General features: G+C 35.4%; 1 pseudogene across 1 annotated transcript; it reads left to right on the plus strand.

Moving 5' to 3' along the window:
- The first annotated feature begins 1,273 nt into the window (after window positions 1–1,273).
- On the plus strand, window positions 1,274–4,815 carry Matr3-ps2 (matrin 3, pseudogene 2; annotated as a pseudogene). The gene has a single exon (XR_015638416.1). The product of XR_015638416.1 is annotated as a matrin 3, pseudogene 2 (transcript).
- Window positions 4,816–8,209: the final 3,394 nt, after the last annotated feature.

The raw sequence follows: 8,209 nt of genomic DNA on the forward strand, positions 1-8,209 counted from the left end.
TGAAGTTAAATGATGTTCATTACCATTCCCAGCTTGAGAATTTAAGTCTTAATTTTATAATGACAATGCTACCAGTGTGGTCCTTAAAAAATAGTCCTTAAAATGGAAAGGTTGCACTTAAAGGAATTTATCCTAACAGTCAGATTGTGTTTGGTAAACATTAATAATGGCGGTTTTAAAGAATGCTATTTTAACTTGATTGAGTTGAGTGGTTTCACTCTTAATCAGTTATGAACAAAGGTTTGGGGCTTGTTGGTATGCACATAAAATTTGACTCTGAAAACTTCAGTTTTTTGGGGGGATCTGTGTTATTTCGAAATGGAAATCTATACAGCTACTTTTAAATAACATTTTAAGAGGAGAGTAATATGCTTATACCATTACCTGGAAAGGAAAGTATCACTGATGTCGACTTTGATTTATTGAAGAAATGTGTTAAAGAAAAAATGCACCCAAAAATCTTGTCTCTGAAGATTAATATACTAGGGTTGATTTCTTGCCTGGTAATTTTTTGAAATATGAAAGTTACATTTACTATTTGGGGGTTTTGTTGTGTGTTGGATTATGGTCTTGGCGCTATAACCCAGTCTGGCCTCCAGCTTTTCCTGCTTCTGTCTCCCAAGTGCTAAGACAGCAGGTATGTGCCATTTGCTTTAGTAATCTGGAAAAATGAGTATGTAGGTATACATGACAGAGGTCCTAATCAGATCAGACTCTGATAGGTTTTAGTATCATACATTTTTAAGAATTAAGATAAAAGTAAACTAGCTTCTAACAAATTGGAAATTGGAATGTTCAGAAATGACAAAAATCTAGTACATCTGAACAGAATATGTTCTCTTTGTTTTAAAATTCCTTTTTGTTTTTATTTTTGAAACTGAGTTTCCTTGTGTAGATCAGGCTAGCCTCAGTCTCAGAGATTGCTGCTGCTGTTGCTGCTTCCCCAACACTGGGATTAAAGGCATGCAACACCACAAGCTGTTCTGAAATAAAAAAATGTGTGAAAAACTAAAAGTGGAACAGAAAGAAACCACAATGGAGAAAATTATCTGGAATAAAATGCATAGTATCACCTCTCTGCCCCTCAAATCCAGTTAAGAGTTGTCTGCTGGTTCTCAGCTTGAAGAAGATTCTACAGTCCTTATTGATCCTTTTTCTTGGCGTTACCATTTTTGAAGCAAAGTTAACCTAGCTTTCTAGTTTGAGCTTTCTTTTTGGCCGTCTTTTAAAACATCTTTTTTGATCTATAAAATAGACAAGAGATAGTTCTACAATGTCCAAGTCATTCCAGCAGTCTCTCGGTAGGGATTCACAGGGTCATGGGCGTGACCTGTCTGCAGCAGGAATAGGCCTTCTTGCTGCTGCTACCCAGTCTTTAAGTATGCCAGCATCTCTTGGAAGGATGAACCAGGGTACTGCACGTCTTGCTAACTTAATGAATCTTGGAATGAGTTCTTCATTGAATCAACAAGGAGCTCATAGTGCACTGTCTTCTGCTAGTACTTCTTCCCATAATTTGCAGTCTATATTTAACATTGGAAGTAGAGGTCCACTCCCTTTGTCTTCTCAACACCGTGGAGATACAGATCAGGCCAGTAATATTTTGGCCAGCTTTGGTCTGTCTGCTAGAGACTTAGATGAACTGAGTCGTTATCCAGAGGACAAGATTACTCCTGAGAACTTGCCCCAAATTCTTCTACAGCTTAAAAGGAGGAGAACTGAAGAAGGCCCTACATTGAGTTATGGTAGAGATGGCAGATCTGCTACACGGGAGCCACCATACAGAGTTCCTAGGGATGATTGGGAAGAAAAAAGGCATTTTAGAAGAGATAGTTTTGATGATCGTGGTCCTAGTCTCAACCCAGTGCTTGATTATGACCATGGAAGTCGTTCTCAAGAATCTGGTTATTAGGACAGAATGGATTATGAAGATGACAGATTAAGAGATGGAGAAAGGTGTAGGGATGATTCTTTTTTTGGTGAGACCTCGCATAACTATCATAAATTTGACAGTGAGTATGAGAGAATGGGACGTGGTCCTGGCCCCTTACAAGAGAGATCTCTCTTTGAGAAAAAGAGGGGCGCTCCTCCAAGTAGCAATATTGAAGACTTCCATGGACTCTTACCGAAGGGTTATCCCCATCTGTGCTCTATATGTGATTTGCCAGTTCATTCTAATAAGGAGTGGAGTCAACATATCAATGGAGCAAGTCACAGTCGTCGATGCCAGCTTCTTCTTGAAATCTACCCAGAATGGAATCCTGACAATGATACTGGACACACAATGGGTGATCCATTCATGCTGCAGCAGTCAACAAACCCAGCACCGGGAATTCTGGGACCGCCACCTCCTTCATTTCATCTTGGAGGACCAGCAGTTGGACCAAGAGGAAATCTGGGTGCTGGTAATGGGAACCTACAGGGACCAAGACACATGCAAAAAGGCAGAGTGGAAACCAGCCGAGTTGTTCACATTATGGATTTTCAGCGAGGAAAAAACTTGAGATACCAGCTATTACAACTGGTAGAACCATTTGGAGTCATTTCAAATCATCTGATTCTAAATAAAATTAATGAGGCATTTATTGAAATGGCGACCACAGAAGATGCTCAGGCTGCTGTGGATTATTATACAACTACACCAGCATTAGTGTTTGGCAAGCCAGTGAGAGTTCATTTATCCCAGAAGTATAAGAGAATAAAGAAACCTGAAGGAAAACCAGATCAGAAGTTTGATCAAAAGCAAGAACTTGGACGTGTGATACATCTCAGCAATTTACCTCATTCTGGCTATTCTGACAGTGCTGTCCTCAAGCTTGCAGAGCCTTATGGGAAAATAAAAAATTATATATATTGATGAGGATGAAAAGTCAGGCTTTTATTGAGATGGAAACCAGAGAAGATGCAATGGCAATGGTTGACCGCTGTCTAAAGAAGGCACTTTGGTTTCAGGGAAGATGTGTTAAAGTTGACTTGTCTGAGAAATATAAAAAACTGGTGCTGAGGATTCCTAACAGAGGCATTGACTTACTGAAAAAAGATAAGTCTCGGAAAAGATCCTATTCTCCAGATGGAAAAGAATCTCCAAGTGATAAGAAGTCCAAAACTGATGGTGCTCAGAAGACTGAGAATCCAGCTGAGGGTAAAGAACAAGAAGAGAAGTCGGGTGAGGAGGGTGAGAAAGACACCAAGGATGACCAGACAGAACAGGAGCCCAGTATGCTTCTTGAATCTGAAGATGAATTGCTTGTCGATGAGGAAGAAGGTGCAGCACTACTAGAAAGTGGAAGCTCAGTGGGTGATGAGACTGATCTTGCTAATTTAGGGGATGTATCTTCTGATGGGAAAAAGGAGCCTTCAGATGAAGCTGTGAAAAAAGATGCAAGTGCAACATCCAAGAAAAAACTTAAAAAGGTGGACAAGATTGAGGAACTTGATCAAGAAAATGAAGCTGCATTGGAAAATGGGATTAAAAATGAGGAAAATACAGAACCAGGTGCTGAATCTGCTGAGAATGCTGATGATCCAAACAAAGACGCAAGTGATAATTCAGATGGCCAAAATGATGAGAACAAGGAGGACTATACAATTCCAGATGAGTATAGAATTGGACCATATCAGCCTAATGTTCCTGTTGGTATAGACTATGTGATACCTAAAACAGGGTTTTACTGTAAGCTGTGTTCACTCTTTTATACAAATGAAGAAGTTGCAAAGAATACTCATTGCAGCAGCCTTCCTCATTATCAGAAATTAAAGAAATTTCTGAATAAATTGGCAGAAGAACGGAGGCAGAAGAAGGAAACTTAAGATGTACAAGAAGCTTAATTATTTCAAAGAAAACAATGGTTCTTTGATTTTAATGTTAGCCTTTTTTAAATACAATACTGATAGTTAGAAAACTACTGTACTCTTTTGTTTTAGTGGAAAATAATAGATGTCTGTTCATGTGTTTAAGTGTTATAGCAAAAAGTACACATACGGTTAAGTTAATGAAAAAGTTTTTTTGTTTCATCAGTGACAACAGACAAAAGTACTTCCTAGAGATTTGACTGTTGTAAGTAAGCTATGGAAAACAACTTGCACCACTAAGAGAAAGATAACATAGAACCATTCAGAAAACTGAAATTTAGTAGTTTAAGGCTTCAAAGAAATGTCAACTTTTGATTCCATTCAATAAAGTACAAAACCAATTGTATTTTTTATTACTTTTCATCTGAAACATTCCACATTTTAATCTGAGCCTTGCAGACTTTTCATTTGACTTTGGAAGCTGTTTCGGTTGCATTGCATTTTTAGAGAACTTCATTCATGTGAGATTGGAATTCAAATGCAGGTGCAGTTTTCTTTTAATGTCATGCTGTTTAGATGATAAGATATATTAAGTAATTGGCTTTAGATTTGTAATTTTTTCCTCTGAGTTCCTGCTAGGTTTTGTATTCTAGTAGTCAATGTTATTTCAGTGAAATGTAAAAATATTACCGTTCTCTTTGACCAGTATTAATTTCTTGAGAACCTATTGCTTGTCACTTGAATCCTGTAGCTGTCAAACATCTCCGGTATAAGCAACATTTGATTTTTGAAGTGTGTAAACCATCTATATTTTCAAGATGTAATTTTACATTTCTGCATTTTAAAAGTTTGGCCATAATTCTAGAAGCACGCTTCTAATTCATGTACCTGCACATGTGACCTTTGTGAGCAGAAATTTGCATGTATAATCTGTGTTTACTTGTAACTCTCTGGTTATATACTGCTTATATCTGTGGATTCAAGTTACTGAAGTGAATACCAATAAAAAAAAAAAAAACCTAGGCCATGTTGATTGGTTGGTTAAACATGTTTGGAATGTTAACCAAAAAAAAAAAAAAAAAAGCATATGCCATAGCTAACTAGAAAGGATCAAACCAAGGTTTTCAGTCTTTACTTAAATTATAGCATTGGTGTCCTGCCAAAGGACCATCTGCCTACTGTACTAATAAGACCAGGTCCACAAAATATACAACATAAAGACATAATTTTAAATGTGGATTTATAGTTTGAAGTTTGATGATCACATTGCATGTCTAAGTTTAAGTAAATTTGTTTTTATTCTAATACTTATTTAAAATAATTTTTTTACAGAAGCATGGTAAGCATATTGTTTAATATAATAAAATACTAGAAGAAAATGTGGTTTTATTTTTCACTTTTGAGTTTTAATTGAAGGAAACTACATAGAACCCATACATCTGGGAGTCAGATTTCTATGTAGGGGAAAAAAAAACTACTGTTATTCCAGGTTCAATTAAATCCCATTTGGTTAAAGCCCGTAAGAGCTTATTAGAAGCCTTGACTCTAACCGAATTTGAAGATTTATTATAATCTAAATATAGATCTAATTCTATTATTTAATTTTTCTTGAATAAAGTTTGGTGTTTTTCATAATGTTTTTATTAATTTTTCAGAATTTTATATGAAGTATTTTATCCTATCAACCCCACCCACTTACTTCCAGATCCTTCCCCACCTCTCTACCCATACAACTTCATGTTTGTTTTTAAAACCTAAGTCTAGTTTATGTTGGCAGACTACACTTGAGCATCATCTTCCCTTGGGGTATGGTCCATATATCAGGTGTAGTAATGACACAAATATCATAGGGGTGACTTAGTATTTTCGGACTGAACTTAATGTCCACTCTATAAAATGTAATCCATACTGACAGTAGCAATTAGGCCAAAAATCTGTGGCAAGTTAAATAGTGGGTCCTAAGGGAAAACAAACTACATTTATTTGGCTAAATTAACATAGGGCTAAAACAATTCTTGATTACTTTTGATATCCATTACAGAATCTTCTTGTAGTAGATGCCAATTAACATGGAGACTTACAATTGGTTAACATGTAGAGACTAAGTTATTTCGGATTTCTCAACCTTAAAAAAGGAGGTTTACATCATATCCTCTACCTCCAGACTCAGGGATCTATGCATGTGAGGATGATGAAAAGACTGTAGGACTCCAGAAGTCCTCGATGACTTCGAAGAAACAGTGTTTCCCAGACTCAACAGGGCAATCGCACACATGAACTAACAGCAACTGAACACCTTGTATAAATGCTTTAGAAGCACAAACCAAACAAAATCCCAGCGAGAAGGAAGGCAGGCAGCACGACATCCACCGCTAGCTGAGGAACTAGTAGCATTTGCTTACTGCTGGGAGAGGAAACTAGATTTTCTTAAAGTTTCATGGTTTCATGTATTTTAAACACTTATGGTAAGTTTCCCAAAGCAGTGCCATGAAAACCAGCAAACAACAAACAAACAAACAAACAAGCAAAAAAACTTCAATATTTGTCATGGCTTAAATGAAAATGACCCCTTTCAAACCCCACATGTTTGACAGCTTGGTCCCTAATGGATGGAACTTTGGGAGAAGAATTGGAGATACATTATTGGTATAGATGTGCCACTGGAGATGATAAATTTCCAGGGTGAAAAATTCCCAACCAGGCAGCTCTCTTGTCTGCTCCAGATTGTGAACGAGCTGTAAACTCAGCTTTTGCTCCAGCACAATGGCTTCTTGTCTGATACCAAGCTTCTCACAACAGTGATTATAGATTGGTCCTCTGATACTTTAAACAAGCCCTCAATAAAATCTTCCTCCTATAGGTTGCCCTGTTCATGTTGCTTCTTCAGAGCAACAGAAAAGTAACTAGTACAATATTCTGTCATAATTTCAAACATACCACTGAGATAATTAAATCTTTCTTTGTCATAATTCTGTTCAAACTCTGTATCTTCAATGTTTACACCACCTATGAAGAATATGAATATGTATAACACAATGTCAAAGTTCACAGTGTGATAAATATCCCACAACAATAAAAGACTTGCTAGAAGGAATATCCTTATAGTTCATGTTTAGTTAAATGTATGATCCACTTGTCACTACAATGGTAGAAAATTTCCTCTTTGTTTTAATTATGTTACTTTCTCTTTTTGTACTGTGAGACATTATGTTGTTAACTGTTATATAGAATGATATTCTCTTGATGAATTGATTTGTTTCCTTTTACAAATCATGTCATTTTACTTTGGATAATATATCTCAACTACTACCTACCTTGGATTACATTGAGGACACTCACTTGAGTTATCTCTAGAGACTAATATTCTTTCAAATTAATGTAGATATTTGTAATTTGTATTTTGAATAAACATAGAAGTTACTGTGCAGCTATATACAAATACATAAACACATAGAGTGTTTATACATATATATATGTATATTTACTAAACAAAAGGAGTATTTTGTGCAATTCTTGTTTATTGTAATTTCTAATGGTTATATTACAATATACCATCTTAGACTCTGTTTGCTTTTGCTAAATCTTTCATTATTCTGTATCTATGCTCATCAATTGACTTTTTTCATTACATTCAAAATAATATTGGTATATATACAACATTTGTGTTTAAGGGGCTATATTTTTCCTTACTTTTTCCACATCCTATCATTTCATTAATACAAAAGCATTAATTTTCTAACAAAATAAAATCTTAACCAATATTGACATTCATGTTTCTTTAAATTTTGGTCTACTCTTTCCTTCTATATGTGCTGTAAATAACGCAGTTCACCCATTGTTCCTGTGAACAGTCATTTATTGTTACAGGATATTTATCACACTGTGAACTATGACAATGTGTTATTCATGTTCATATTCTTTATAGAGGGTTTAAGCAACCATCTTCCATTTCAAAGAATATATTTTAAATTTTCATGCAGAATTGTAGTTCTAATATTTAAAATTCTATCAACTCTTACTTGATTAAGAAGTGTTCATCTCACCTTAATTTTCATAATCTACTGCCTGTGTATCTTTTTTTCATTGGTAATATTTTTTTCTCTTTGCATCCAATGGAGGCTTTTTTATCCTGAAGAAAAATGAGGGATGAGTGGATCTGAAGGATAGAAAATGGAGTGGGAGGGCTGGGAGAAAAGGATGGTGAAAAACAGTGGTTAATATGAGAGAAAAATTCGAAAAATATGCTTGCATGCATGTGTTGCTTTGAGTGAGAGATTTGTTATAGTTATTTTTCTTATTTTACTTTGAATAAGGTGTAATTATTCTGTTCTTCTTCAAGTCTCAGTCATTAGTTCTCAGAAACTTGTATATTTGGATTTTTTAAAATTTACTTGTTAATGGTCATAAATAAATTCTT

Source organism: Rattus norvegicus, chromosome 15 (assembly GCF_021556685.1).
Source record: "Rattus norvegicus strain SHRSP/BbbUtx chromosome 15, alternate assembly SHRSP_T2T, whole genome shotgun sequence".
Taxonomy (NCBI): domain Eukaryota; kingdom Metazoa; phylum Chordata; class Mammalia; order Rodentia; family Muridae; genus Rattus; species Rattus norvegicus.